Genomic DNA, 15,936 nt, shown 5'->3' with positions numbered 1-15,936 from the left:
CCGGCAGAGCCGCCAGCTCGGGGCTGAGTTCATGCAATCAAGCATTAATTGCAGTTGAGACCAGCCCGTGCAGCAAGGCTCGACAGGTCCCATCACCACAGACCCAAGTGTTGCATCCAACAGCCACCACCCTCGGTCTCACAGACACTTGGAAAAGTCCTTTCCGGAGCTGACGCCTCTCTTTGCCGTTCTGCCGTACCCCTGTGTGCACAGTCACCTCATCTCACACACTGTTCAAGCGGCATTAGAATCCCATGTTTTCTGCTTAGATGTTGCTCAGCTGAACAGTTACCTCTGATAATGGTACAGCTTCCCTCACGGTTAAGCATGAAAAACGTATAAAACAGCAAGATGATCAAAATATCCCCTTGAATGCTCAACTGTACTGTACCAAGAGATTTCTGCCAAAGCTAAAATACCACAATACTAGTTTTCAACATTTTCAAACTTGACATGAAAATTGCGGGTTTTTTTATTACGCAGAGTATAAATCACTGGTCATTTGCATTAATTCACCCCAGCACTAGTGAAAAGTGGCCTTCTGAATGGGGATGAGAAAACATGGCATGTTTTGTTATCAAGTTGTGTCTCTGCTCATCTTGCAAAAGCCAGCACCTGAAAGGTTGGTGAGCAGAAATGCAACAGTGAGCTTCCAGCTCCGGGACGTGCGGGCAGCGGGGCTGCCTGCGGTACCGGGACCCCCGGCCAGCGCCCGCAGGTTGTCCCTCACGTCACCGGCCACCTCTGCCTTGTGACAGGTACACAGAGGAACTGAAATGGCAGGAGGCGGCACAATCCCAGTTTTTACTCTCAAAACAAATCTTTGAACAACACACCGCAGCTCTTAAAGTTCCTGTTACCGTGCATCGGCGAAAGGTGCGAGCACTCGCGTGTGGCTGTAGAAGACCGAATGAGCAGTGAGAGGTGACAGACGGCTCTGATTAATTTCATCTCTGGGCCTCCAGTGAAAAGAAACAAAACCATTTTTTCCCCCCGGAGGTGAAACCAGCATTTCAGAAACCCCGAGCCTGCATTTCTTCAAAAGGCACCTCCTACTCCTCAGGAAATTCCTAGACTAGAAAAATCACTCTCTGACTACATAACAACAGTGATAAGCAAGAAAGGATAAATTTGTATCAAGAGATACATGAGCAGATAAAAGCAGGTATCGGCCGTGCAACCAATCCACATAGTGAGCTGCCCATAAACAAATCCCACTGCATCACAAACTGGTTTTCTACAAGAATCAGCTTTTTTCCCCACCCCCATCAATAATAAATTATATTTAGAGAACTCCCAAACACAGAGGAACACACTGAGGAAAGAAAAAAGTTTCTGCAATATTAGCTGGGAATCTCAGCCATAAACCAGGGCCCTGAGCAGCAGCACCACCAGCAGTTTCGGTCTCATAGAATCACAAAAGGGTTTGGGCGTGAAGGAGCCTTCAAATGCCATCCAGTGCCCCCCTGCCCTGAGCAGGGACATCTGCACCAGCTCAGGTTGCTCAGAGCCCCGTCCAGCCTGGCCTGGGATGTCTCCAGGGATGGTTCATCTACCACCTCTCTGGGCAACCTGGGCCAGGCTCTCACCACCCGCAGGTGTCCAGCCTCAATCTCCTCTATTCCAGTTTAAAGCCATCACCCTCGTCCTATCGCAACAGGCCCTGCTAAACGCCCCAGGTTCGCAGGCTGCTGTCGAGGTTCAGAGGAGCAGGACATCGGCAGGGGCTCCAGGAGCTGAGGAGGTGCGTACAGGTGCCTCTGAGTGAGCTATGGCAGCGAGGGGACCTCTCACGCTGAAACTCTGCAGCCAACAGCGGTTGTTCCTAAATACACCCCAGCAAGAACCAAAGGTTTCTCCTATTGAGAGGAAAAAAAAAAAAAAAGAAATCAAGAGAGCACGATCTTGGCAGAGATGGCATGGGAGGGCAGAGCAGCCTTGTACCTCTGCTCAGCACGTTTGTGCCCGGCCAAGGTCCCCATCACTGATGGATTGCTGTCTCCAACACCAACACCACATCCAAAGATGAACAGACACTTCACAGTTAGGTTATGGGGCCCCGTGTTTCAGGAGGATAGGCGGAAGTCCGTATCTTCTTCTCCGTAATGTTCTCCCACAGGATTTCAGGACCGTTTGTTGTCCCCAAGACCCCGAAGCTCACAGCAGAGCCCACGGCACGGCTGCCCCGGCACAGCCCGGCTCCCAGGGGGGACACTGGCAGCACAGAACCCCGTGAAACGCGGTTCCCTAAGCCGGGCCAGGCAGCAGAGCGAGACCGTCCCCGCGGAGCTCCTGCCACCAAACCAGGCGGCTCCCAGCTCCCTTTCTCCTGGGCAGGAGACACCGCAGCACAGCGGCAACAGAGCCGGGTCCCCAGCGCCCCCAACTCCCCGCAAACAAAATAAAGCGAGCAAAGAAGAACGAATAGGAGGTGTTCGCCCAAGCCGGGGGTTGTTACCCCCGGATTCACCTTCCAGGAGTCACAGACCGAGACTGGAATTCTCTCTCCATTTCACACCTACATGTCCTGGCTGGAACCGGGACCCTCGCACCCTGCACAGCTGTTCCAGGACACCAGCCCTATGGCAACTCAGTAGCTATTAATTAAACTATTGATTTGTGTGTGTGTGAAACTTCACTGACAGTAACACATTCCAAGTTCATTTACATCTTAAGAAACATGACCCTAGGTTGTTTTGGGTTTTGTTTGTTTTTGAAAGAAAAAGCTATCCATGAAAAAAAAATTCTTTCAAATAGATAGGTTTAGCTACTATCTTTGTTTTTCAAATAAATGACAACATAAAAAACCCCACTTTTCCTAGTAAAGAACACCAAATGGTTGTCCCCCTTTTCCCCATCAATTCAGTGTTTAGTTGTCAAATTATTTTCACAATTCTGGGAAACAAAAAAAATTCTGACATTTCTGCAGGAAAAAATAAATAATATTTAACTCTTGCTCTTTACTCTAGGAAGCACTAAGATACTCTAGTAAGAACCAACCTGCTGGAGAGGCTCTTTTCCAATTGGAGATTTGTACCTAATCACAACCAAATAACCTCCGACCTTGGCAATTGCAATCTTTTTCAAAGGTATTTTTGAAGATTTTTGTTCTTTTGTGTGTTTGCAAAAACACTTGACGTAAAGGGCATTTCTGCCAAGGCAACCTGTTGGTCTCTGGAGAGGAGCTGCAAGCCCAGCAGGCTCAGGGAGGCGCTGAAGACATGATGTGGGTTTGCTTCTGGCAGAATTCGCTCCATCTCATCGAATAGGGGACCTGCTCTGGGCTTTGGGCCGCCCCGCTCCATCCCGCGCTGTCCCCGATGCAGTTCCCTGCTCGCTTACCCACGGAACCGATCTTACTGCTGTGAAAGACGTTACCTCTGCAAAAACAGCTCAGCAGGATTTGAAAACCTTTATGTCCTTGTTTACATCAGCTTGTTGGATACTCTGAGCAAGAGTTTAACTTTTGCTGAATGATGAATTTCGCCTGGCAGAAGAACTGATGCTCCGTTTCTTACAGAGGCGAATCCCCCATTGCTCTCTGGCCAGCATAAGACCTGGAAAACCATTTAATGGAGCCATTTAGTACTGAAAATGGCCCAATATACGTATGAAAAGAAGCTTGTTTAAACGTTGGAGCCGATTAGAGCATCCTTTAAATTAGTCAATAGCAAGTCTTCCTCCCTCCCACCCTCCCCTCCATGACTTGCGAACAGCATGTTTGACACAGTTCTTTTCCCCAGAAACTAAACTGCCTGTTGTTATTCTGGAAGAAAAAGCAAATGTGTTGTATGTTCATCATCAGAACGAGCTGCTTAATAAAAATACGCTAACAGCTCAGGCTGTGGAGTTATTTCCTCGGGCTGCGGCACTGTACCAAAAGGATTTCTGTAAACAGTTATGAAAGCACAGAAGCGCTATAATCTTTAAAAGCAGTTTGATGCAATGCTACAGCCCACAGATACAACTCTGGAGCCACCACAGCGATACGAAAGCTTTAGCGATTAGGCCTGAACCGATACCGATGTCTGGAGTAAATCACACCAATCCTTTTTGTACTTGAAGAGAACGGCAGCGTACGGAAAAGCGCAGGCTGGCGGCAGGTAACCCATCGCTCTGGGGACTAACACCGTCATCCTGCGTTAGGACTGTCAGGATGGAGCCCAGAAATGAGCCCTGGCCAAAGAAACACGCAGCACAGAGGTGCCTGGAGGGGCTGGATGAGGAGCTGCCCCCCGCGTGGGTCAGAGAACACCCAGGGCTGCCCGGAGGGAGCTCTGCGGAGCCCACCCCGCCTGGAGCCGCTCGCGGCTGCGATGAGTCCAGAGCTCGGGCTTTCTTCTGAAACTGCAGCTGTCAGCACTATAAAATAAAGCAAAAACTACCGGGAACAAGCCAAAGGGAGCCAGCTCGTAGCCTTGCGGCTCTGGGCGCTGTCCTGCTCCACCCCAAAGCTCCGAATTCAGAGCAAACCGCCCTCATTTTCCGTCGGGTGCGCGAGGGTCAGGACATGGAAAGTCTCCGAAAGTGGATGGGTGCGGGCAGACTGGACAGCCCGGCTCGCAGAGCGGTCGCAGACACCCGTGCCTGGAAGATAAGCCTCGGATATTTTGAGAGTGCAGACTTGCAGCCCTGAGCGGGGAAATACAAGCCCAGGGACACACTGCCTCTCATTTTATCAAAATGCTTTGGATGGGGGTGAGGAAGCCACATTCTTTACAGCTAAAGCTCCTCTGCCCTGTGAGGACAGGAGCTTTCTCATCGTTTTTCCAACATTTGCTTTTTACTGGAAAACGGGGATCGAATTTATTAGAAGTCTTCAGTAACAGAGCTACGAGCCAGCTTCTGTACCTCTAATTAACAACAGTTTTTAGAAAACTCACCTCAGCTGTTTCCCTGTATCACAGAACATCGAGTGGGCAGCGCAGCCCCAGCTCCAGCCCTTCACCTGGCCGCATTCAGAACGAGAACCAGAACAAACTCACTACAGGTACAAACCAGCAACTTCTGCTCACGGGTCCAGGACACAGAGTCAGGCTTGGACTCTGCCCGTGGCTGAGAATAAAGACACCGAAATCACCGACACTTTGCTGTGCACAGCTTTGCAGCTTGCAGAGTGTGGCTTAGTTACAGATTGCCCTCCATATATTTTTTACAGATGACTTTAAAATCTTTTCACTCTTACTTGCTCATTTGCTTTGTATTTTTCTCTCTTTGAAAAAGGCACAGCGATATAGGTTGGAAGGCCCAGGATCACATTTTCAGAAGTTGTCAGGGGTACAGAAAAATCTCAGCCATCCCCTCACCAACTCGCAGGCACAGCTCCGGGTTAGCTGCCCTGATGAAAAGCGGCTGTGTGCTTTAGGAAACCGCCTTGTTGCCCATAAATACAGCTTTTTAATTTTTTTTTTTTTTTTTTTGAAAAAAGAAACTTCTGGCAGTGCTAAAAGGGGAATTCATATTTTAAAGGTTACAATCGTTGCTGATTGTCCCAGAGATCCCCTACACATACAAAACTGAAAGTGAAGAATTGGAAATATCAAGAAACAACTGAAATGCCAAGATGACAAGTATTTTCCGTAGAAAATGTTGCCCTACCCTTGTTCACTAAAAGCTTAACGAATTTCCTAAAACACAAAAAACAACCCCCAGCCTTCTTTTACAGAAGCGGGACCTGTCAAGTTCAGACCCTTCTTCTTCAAAAACTTCACACGACACCTTTGCTGGGAAAGGGAAAAGCCCCAACACAACCACATTGTCCCCACAAAGAACAAGCAAAATGCTTTTGCCGACCAGCTCGGTCCGTGAAGTACCGCGAGGGTCAGATTTCCTGCCAGAGTTTCACGTCGCCCATCCAGATGAAGTCAAAGTATTTCTTAAATAAAAATCAAACCCAGGAACTCTGATAAAAACCTGGGTTTAGTTGTGACCAAGGTAAACGTAGACATGGAACAGAAAACAGTGTTGTATTTGGACTCAGCTGTACAGCCAAATCACCTGAAAGCAAATCCCTTGCAGTTACTGTGGCCACTTTAAAATGGGTTTGTTAACTTTGACGTGAATAATGAAAAATGTCTCTTTTCCTAAAAAGACAGCTGTATCGTTGTGTAATGAAGAGCAGATGTCAAAAAGTATTTCAAAGACTTGAAAAAAAAAAACCAAAACAAACCAGAAAAAGAGCAGAAAGGCGGCACTTGCTGACTTTGCCGGAGCGGTTCTGGTGTCCCTCACCGACGGTGACACCACACGTGTGGTCACTTGGCTTTATTCGGGAGCTCCAGAGCGGGATCCTCCTCAGATCCACGGCAGCGGGACGGCTTTGGCTTCAGGCAGCACCCCCAGTTTGCGCCGCTGAGGAACCAGCTCGTTTTTTAAGCGTTTAAACCGCAAAACTGAGTTCGAGTTTCATGTACAATTTTATGAGAGGCCAGAACTGCGGCCAACTGTTTATCTGGTGTCTGGCCTAAGTGCTGATAAAGACTTGGCTGAAATTTATATAATCTGCCATTAATAAACGCAATTTATGATAGTCTCAAGGAAAGACATGACCACTGCTGGCTCTGTTAATGGTATGCTCAGCAGAGGCCAGGGATTTAGTCAGTATGGAGACAAGACTTAATTCATTTCTTGTCCCCAAACGCTGGTGATTTAGGTCAGGCTCAAGACAAAAAAACTACGTAAATCTAACGGTTCCAAGTCAGAACTGCCAGGCTTTGCCAATATGAGCTCAGTTGCTTTAACACAACCCAATACCCTACTTTATAATTCCAGCGACCCATCTAAAGCAAATATTGGCTCCGATAACCACACTCCAGCTAAAGCGATAAGCCCCGAACCTGACGTGAGAGACGTACGAGCTTCATTTTACACACGGGAGGTAGCTGTGCTGGAGCGCAGCAGGACGGAGCACGGCCCATAAACACCTTCCCAGCGCCGGAGGCATCGAGGTCAGAGAACACCTCTTACATCGTGTCAGCCAGGACCCCGCCAGCTCTCCCCCAGCCTTGTTTGGTTGGTTGGTTTTGGGGCACGTTGGTAATTTGTGAGCTGGCGCAGCCTTTGTGCTTTCCCTCTGCCCAACATGCGGCCGCGATGCCAGGACGGCAGCTCACCGGGCTCTGCTCAGCGCTCTCTGCAGGGAACACCCCGGATGCAGAAACAGCCGACAAAAACCTGAATGCACAGGAATCACGTGCGTTTCCATTCACACGGTGCCTGATCAGAACAGAATTAATCCAAGGAAATAAGTTCATTTGGCAAATGCTGTCACATTTAAGCTCAGCTTCGTATAAAGGTCCACATCCCATTGCCTATAACACATTTAAAATTTACACTTACCATTAATGGAATGTAGGCAAATCTGATCCGTAAGTAAGCTCTGCATATTTAAGGAACTTATACTTAAATACACATCCACTTTATGGTTCAAATTCATCCTTCGAAAAATTCCATGGCCCTATCTGAAAGCCAAGAGACATTTCTTTTTGAGATCTGTGATGAATGAGATCCAGACACAGGACTGTTTCACAAAGTACCATCAGTGCCAAAATCTTCAGCCAAAGAAAAATTCCAAGAACAATTATATGGATCTAAATATCAAAGATCTAGTTCTGCTGCATTCCAAGCAAAAGAGAAATATATGAAGGCACAGATAAATCACTTAAAAAGTGCATGTCATAAGACATTAAAAAGCAGGCACCTAAAATAATTTCTAAAATATTTCTAAACAAGTAATTTTTGGACTGTGTTTTCAGGGTCTAATGTAACATCACTGTGATTTAGTGCTAAAGGATCCCAACACGCTTACTCATTTTAGCACAGAATTTAATCAGAGTTTAATTCCTCTACATAACCTGACTCTGCAACAGGGTGACATTCAAAGGAGACAATGCAAATAACAGCAAACGCTGCAGAATTTAACTGAAAAGCATTGTACAATTCATCTAGGCTCTTTTCTCTCTCTCTCACCTACCTTGAACTACTTCAATACTCCGAACCAGACAGGATAAAAATTCTTGGCACCAAGGGTTATGCCACTGCTACAATCTGGCCCCATGCATGAAGTTGGCCAGAACAAATTTCTGACAGCTCTTGCCAGCAGACCCAGGGCACAAGTCCTTTCTGGTCTGTCCAACTCCTTTTCCCAAATATCTTCAGGTGGTGGGATCCCCGTACCGGCTGTGGGTTGCAATCCAAGTCCAGTATATAAACCAGGAGTGCGGTCAACAGCATTCCACATTTCCTTGGCTCAAAGAGGACCAAGAAACCTTTGGTTACACAGAAAATAGATCACTGTAAGGAAATGAACCTGCACTGACAGAGAACACAGAGGGAAAGAGCCTGTTAAGCCCCACAGCCAGCCCCCCAGGACTCCCGGGGCTTCCCCAGCTCTGTGCACCCCCAAACGGGGTTGGGCGGGCGGCTGGTGCCCCGTGCACCCCCAAACGGGGTTTGGCGGGCGGCTGGTGCCCCGTGCACCCCCAAACGGGGTTTGGCGGGCGGCTGGCGCCCCGTGCACCCCCAAACCGGGTTTGGTGGCGCTCCCCGAGCAGCCGTGGGGCCCAGGCCGTCCCTTGTACCACAGCTCTGCTCCGCGGTGACACCTCAGCTCTTCATTCAACTGTGGTGATCCAGGCGCCTTGCCCGTTGGTGTCTGCGGAGTGATTCTATTGTTTTTCTTTTAATTTTGTGAACACACGCAGAACCTACTGAACATACGCATTTAAGGCCGTTTTCATCACAGATTCAACTCGAGTTTGCTGCACTCAAGTGCAGCTACCGCGCTAAATATTATTGGAACTGCATGGAGCCGCATTAGCAGCCGGGGAACTGTGCTAGCGCAGGCTGGGAGCAACATCCCCAGGGAGAGGAGCCAGCTCAGGTTCAAAAACACCAACAACTGTGCGTGTGCAGACAGGCCCGGGGGTACAGCCGGGGATAAACCTGCACTCAGCGCTGGCCTCAGCAAAAATCACCTGCTGTCCGGTTCGACAGAGAAGAGCTTGACACAGTCCTACAGCAAGTTTTGAAGACAAAGCCAATGCTCTCCTAATAAAACGAACACAAACCGAAATATTTATCATTGCTTGTGGAACTGATTTGGGCTTCCAGCTGTATAAAAGTGATCAAGCTCTGTGTGTTTCCATACAAGGACAATTATTAGCTACCCATTCGTGACATTCCCATTTCCAAGCGGCATTATCTTCTGAGCTTCCCCTGTTTTTCCCAGAAGCTTTAGGGCTACAAATCTCAGGCATCTGTCAGTCAAAAATATGTTTCCCATCTGGCTGTCTTTCACGCTCAAAACCTCAAGAGACCTTTGCACTAAAACCCTTCGAAACAACAGAAGAATTGTTCAGCGTACAAGAAAAGAATTCACTGCAATTATAATAACGGAAATTAATAAAGCTATCATGCATTTGTAAGTGAAGCAGTGCTTGCTGGCAGCATTCAGCAAGGAAATCTGCATAGATACCTGGACTAAAGCACAGAAATGTTTCCTAGGAAGTGAAAAACATGCCAGTTTACCTTCCCGTCACAGACCCTGCCAGTGGTGTTTACCAGGGCTCACATCTGGACTGTAACATTCATCTACCCTTAGACAATTCTACGATTTTTAAGCTTTTTTTTTTTTTTTAAGTTCTATGAAGCTCTTTGCATCTCCGTTTTTAATATAACAATACCAGATTTTCCATATAAAGGGGGTATTTGGGATAGGCTGTATTTACGGGGAGCAGAGGCTAGTAGGAATATTAATCACGGAGGGAGCTGCTGAAAAGCAGCGAGATGTGTTGCAGATAAAAGCAGGTTTTATACAATGTGCATGGATACCCCAGTATTGACACTGCACAGGAACTGGCTGATGAACACTTCCAGACGACCCTATCTCACAGTTATACCACCACTTCATCAAAGCTGAATTTGCTCTTCGACACCTCAGTGACTCACGGTGACTTAACTGAGCCAGTTCTGTAACTTAACCCAGCAAATTACCTCTTTCCAATCTGCAGGGCACGCGATGCACAAGGTACAAGAAAATAAGCAGCTCTTAGAGGAGATGCATTTATCTGATTCATGAGGGACAACTTCCCAGCTCAGTAAGTTCATGATGCAATGGAAATGAGTTGTGGGATTTCACACGAGAATATGTACTACTATATTCAGGTATTCGTCATGGTTACAGCAGCTCTGTGAGGGTAATCACAATACTTAAAAATCTAGAAATGTTCCTGCTACCACCAAGGGATGAGGTACAAGTAAATACTCCGGTCAGTAAAAGCAGCAGCAAATTCTATCGATTTACCCTGAAGCCTCTCTAGATTCTCCTGTTCGGACCCAACTACAGAAAAAAAAAATGCTTTTTGATGGACAGCCTACTTTTGAAGCTCCTCTGAGACAAAGACAGAAGAGGGATTGCACCTTCTCCCTTCCCTTCCCAGAGCAAGTGCACCTCCGCTCCCCCTGCCCGTGCTGCCCACAGTCCAGAGCATCGTTCACCGGGTGACCTCCTGCTTCTGCCCCAGCACAGCGTGAGATCATCACACCCACTCTGCCACCACCATCTGCCCTTCTGGAGAATCCCAAACGGGGAGAAATGGGCTCGTGTCTCTATGCTCCCTCCCAGACTGCAGCATGGCGAGATGAGCTCGCCTGACCGACACACGGCTCTCGGTACCACAGGGTCTCCCAGAACTGCTCTGCTCCTATTAGAAGGGGGGTGGTCAGTAGGTCGAGACAGGTTCTCCTGCCCCTCTACTCTGCCCTGGTGAGACCACATCTGGAATATTGTGTCCAGTTCTGGGCCCCTCAGTTCCAGCAGGACAGGGAACTGCTGGAGAGAGTCCAGCGCAGCCACGAAGATGCTGCAGGGAGTGGAGCATCTCCCGTGTGAGGAAAGGCTGAGGAGCTGGGGCTCTGAGCTGGAGAAGAGGAGACTGAGGGGTGACCTCATTCATGGGGATCAATATGGAAAGGGGGAGTGTCAGGAGGATGGAGCCAGGCTCTTCTGGGTGACAACCAGTGATAGGACAAGGGGCAATGGGTGCAAACTGGAACACAGGAGGTTCCACTTAAAGATGAGAAGAAACTTCTTCATGGTGAGGGTGCCAGAGCCTGGCCCAGGCTGCCCAGGGAGGTTGTGGAGTCTCCTTCTCTGCAGACATTCCAACCCGCCTGGACACCTTCCTGTGTAACCTCATCTGGGTGTTCCTGCTCCGGCGGGGGGATTGCACTGGGTGAGCTTTCAAGGTCCCTTCCGACCCCTGACATTCTGGGATTCTGTGCTTTCTCTGGGGCACTGTGCAGTCAGGTCTGGGTTTTCCCCCCAGGAAGGGCAGCACAGCCATCGGTCTTTGGGCATTGGTTCAGCTCAAAGGAGAATCGGAGCATGTGGCAGCACTGTGGATAGTTACGGTGCAAAATAAAAGAATATATCTCATCTGAGATTAAGCTAAACCAACAGAAAGACAACTCCTGCCATTTGGCATTTTAAAGGTGTAATGATTCATTTCCCTAATCATAACGAGGCAGTGTCCTCTAGTGGCTAAAGCACTGGACGTGGAGTGATGAACCCAGCAGGTACCACCTGCGGAGCCTTTGGCAGCTCCCAGCAGACAAGTTCCATCGAGCCTCTGAGGTGCTTAACACGCCTTCGACTGAACAGGGATTGTGAACTACATGAGCCCAGGGTACCCAAATATTTTCAGAAACACTTACTGACTCCCTACTTGCAGCCTTTAGGACTTCTCAGGACCTTTTATTTCTTTAAGAAGCCACGGAGACACTGACACCTCCCCGTGGCAGCACAGCACGTCCCCAGGGACACAACGGGCAGGATGTCGCACAGGGCATGGACAACCCTTCACACCACACGGAGCAGCTGCTGGGAGGTCCACAATGCAGAATATTTTAGGTCTGCTTCCCAAATTTCTCATTAAAAAAAACTGGACAGCAAGGCACTGACTGAAAAGACTCATGAAATCAGCTTGAATTACACACATCCGAGAATAAGGGGGGGCTTAGGGGATCCAGCACATCATAGGATCAAAAATACTGAATACAGTGAGACCCCACGGAACATTAGTGCCCCATTTTACTATAAAATTACTGTATTATCAACATCTTTAGACTCGAGTGGTAACAAAGGAAGAGTTTTTTTCTTCCACATGCAAATCACACTGTTCTTTCAGTTGAAAATGATTCATTAAATGATTTGTTAAATTACCTCTTAAAAAGGTACTCAAAAACACCATGCCAAAGCCAGGAAAGGTCTGTTGGGAGATTTCAGTGGTGCTGTCAGGCAGTTTCAGACCAGAGAACAGGTGCACTGCAAATCTTAATTTTGATTAAGTGAAGCTTCCTGTATTCCCAGCCAGAAAAGCAATATTCCATAAAAAGACTAGCTAGATAACTTTAAATCTTTGTAAGAACGGTTAAGACATACTGAAGTGAGTCACTATCATAGAGTTCCCAATTAGTTTGGTTATAACAAGATGATCAGCTCAGGGATTTTTAAGATCTCCTGTATGTATTGTTTTGAATTATGCCAAGTATTCTTCTGAAAGTATAGCTAATTTCTACTTCAGCCCAGATTTAATTGACTGGATCCTGAACATATTATATCGGGTTACATTAAAGAAAAGTAATACATTTGGTTACATCCTGCCTAATTCTATTAATTTTGTCCAAAGCATGTAACATACAGGAAAACAACAGTATGTAACACAAATGCAGGCTGAAACCCAGAACGGATGGAAACAATTTTCATCAGACCTCTCTACTAAGAGAATGCCATCCAGCACGTAGAATAAATACTCTCAGCTCATTGCAAAGCTGGTGGATTTCCAAGCAATAATGCTTGTGATACACATGTTACTGGGAACTTGATGAAATGCTATAGTCGAAAGAAAATTTTGTGACCTAGTGGGAGTCCTGGAATTTCTCGGAGCATTGCATATTTCTAGCTGCGTTTCAGCCAAACCCAGCAGGCCAGCCTTCAACATTAAATGTTTCTCCAGAGCACTTACGGCCTCTACAAGGGAGACAGAAAGCCTAATCACATTCTAATTGAGCCAAATCAGACTTCCAAACTCAACATGCATTCAAGAGATGTTTCCTCCAGTTAAAATACAAACCCACTAGGCCCTTCTGCAATGAGCGAGTAATTTAGAGAAGACTGATCGGAGGGTTTAAATATGACCACGTGCACAGATGAAAACACATCTTCTAATAGCGGTACCATAAAGAGGATAATTGGTATTGCTTCTCTTCAAGGCACTGGATTTTCTCTCCGAGATTACACAACCTAGCAGAACGGCTGGGGTTCCCATTAGCTTATTGTAAACACTGGTCATCTTGCCCATTACCATGTTTTTTCAGACTCTTCCCTGTGGAGAGAGGCTGAAAAAAGGATGGTGGTGAGATTGCCACGGGGCCAGGGATGCCATTTACTGGAAGCAAGCCGGGCCACACAATTACGATACATCATGAGATGGACCAAGAAACGGTTCATGAAAAGACTTATGCAGCAGCTCAACGCTTGTTAAACTGAGCACTTCTGAATTTTTTTTTTTTTTTAAATGCAGAGCACTTTGTTGTAAACGCAACAGAACTCGAAATAATTTTAATAATATGCCTCTTAAGATATTCTACCTGTTCAGCAGACCTGCAACGTCTCTTCTGAAGCGATGCTAATCCAAGACCGGACACTTGGGACAGGCTCCATCCCTCGAGCTGCCGACGGCTCCTGCCGTAACACACAGATGGTCCCACGGAGCTGAGGAACAGGGAACACTTTTGAGAGAGCGGGTTTTAAGCGGGTCACTGGAAACAGTACATTTGCTTCAACACGACGTAACTCAGTCGCCCAAATTCAAAATCAAGCTGGACTCAATCCCTATTGCACCTGGTTAAGGTTCTGCACCGTTCTCCGTGCCCTATCAAAAGCTCTTTCCAGTTATATCCATTTTTAATGCTGCACAGAGAACTCAAGATGCATTTTCTGGGAAGAGAAGTACCAAGATGTAGTGCAGACTTTTTCCTGCCACGCTTCTGTGCGCAATGCAGTTGAGAAGGTGTATTACATGCAGAAGAACAAATATTTCAAAAATCATATGCTGCCAAAAAGCTCAAATGCAGAAACACTGATGATACAGCACTGCCCCTCAATTATCTCCATTACTTGGAGGAACAAGTGTGTTTTTGTCCAAGAATAAGGAATGTTTACAATTGGGCTGACAGCACAGTGACCACAAACACAACTCAGGTTCTGCTGAACACTACTATTTATTTTTCTAGGGCTGTTATAAAACGTCTTTAAAAAGAGGAGAAGTGCAATTCTCTGCTCGCTAACACAACCACGTCCTCGCAGGCAGCAGGTTACTGTCACACACCTCACGTTTCCCTCAGCTGCTTTGACAAAAGTCGAGAGAGTATTTATTTCCCTGATCATCACATGACTAAGTTTAAAGGAAATTTATCATTTGGTTCAAGCAAAGCATTGCTATTTCCCCTATGGAAATGGCAACACTAAATCATACATTTTTCTCACATACCATATTTTGAAAGGTCTGCATTCCTTCACGTTTCAGGCTCAAATGTTCCCACAACTAAATCTTATTCTAAAAGCATTCAACTCCAAGCACTCCCACCTCCAGTAACCAGTCAACCCCAAACACACCCGTCTTACATGTAGCCTCGTTCATCCAAAATAAATAACTTGGTCTGTTCGCTGGAGATTTATTATCTCAATGTGCTCATTTCGTTGTTGGCCTTGGCAGAAACCTCCACATTTAGAGTGAAAGATAGCAAAAATTGACAAACCTTAAATCCCAGTGTTACAAAATTCTATTAGGTAGAAGATAGAAAAAGTAATTAGCCTACACCTCAACCATCACATGCTTAATTAGGAGCCCTACAGACATATTCTCTCAGAGATGTTCTCTTCATGACAATAATGGCGACTGTTTTCCACCCCCGGTCCTGGAAGTGGCAAAAAACCAAGGCAAACTCTCGAAACGTGGCGCAGAAAAAAAGTCTGTATTCTTCTGTGAATTCTGGGGTTTTCTTACACGTTAGTAATTTACAGCCCTAGGATGGCTGAGTAGGAGGTTATCTTGGTGACAAAGAGGGCAGCTCGAGTGTCCTCACCACTCTCTTTGCAAGCAAAAAGGAGTTTTTCTTTGCAAGCAAAAAGGAGTTTTAAGGTCCCTGGCGGCAGCAGAAACTTGTTAAACAGCCATTAGGCAGTGCAAAATAAATATATATATATGTACTCGTATACATACCAAGAGCAATGATAGTTTCCTCTTCAACTTCCACGCAGTCAAAATGTAACCAGAGCCTTGCTACCTCTGCCTGAGTTTGTAAAGAGACTCTGAGAAAGGCTTGTGCATCTTGGTAATCTGCTGCGCAGCTCTACACTCAACGAGAAAATAATCCAGGTAAGCGTAAATAGAGGAAATATCTTTTAGCACTAAAATGGCTTGTTGAAATTAGTACAATATTTCTGTAGGTCAGACCAATTTTCCTCTGGGAAAAAAAAAAAAAAAACACAACACAAAACCCTAATTTCTAGGATTTCTGGCCTCACTTTGATGAGTTAGTTATTGGTACGACAAAGCCTCGCCACCTGTCAGACTCAAAGTCCTCAGCCCATACACCTGTATCTTTTCCATAATTTTTGTGATACTGTATATTATTAGTCATATTTTCGCAACAATTAAAGACTAATAATTGCATTTTTTGAAAGAATTGATGTATTCATATAACATGTAGATTATGCACAGCACAGGAACCCAATTAAAGCAGAGCAGAATACCACGTATCTGGTAACAAAGAGAAACTTCCATACATAGTATTCCTCCATCTATGTATTAAGTCACCAAAAATGACCTGAATTCCGGTTGATGACACAGAGGTCGCATCTGCCTCCCTTCC

Source organism: Caloenas nicobarica, chromosome 11 (assembly GCF_036013445.1).
Source record: "Caloenas nicobarica isolate bCalNic1 chromosome 11, bCalNic1.hap1, whole genome shotgun sequence".
NCBI lineage: Eukaryota > Metazoa > Chordata > Aves > Columbiformes > Columbidae > Caloenas > Caloenas nicobarica.
The sequence above is the reverse complement of the archived record's forward strand: the minus strand, read 5'-3'. Positions refer to the sequence as shown.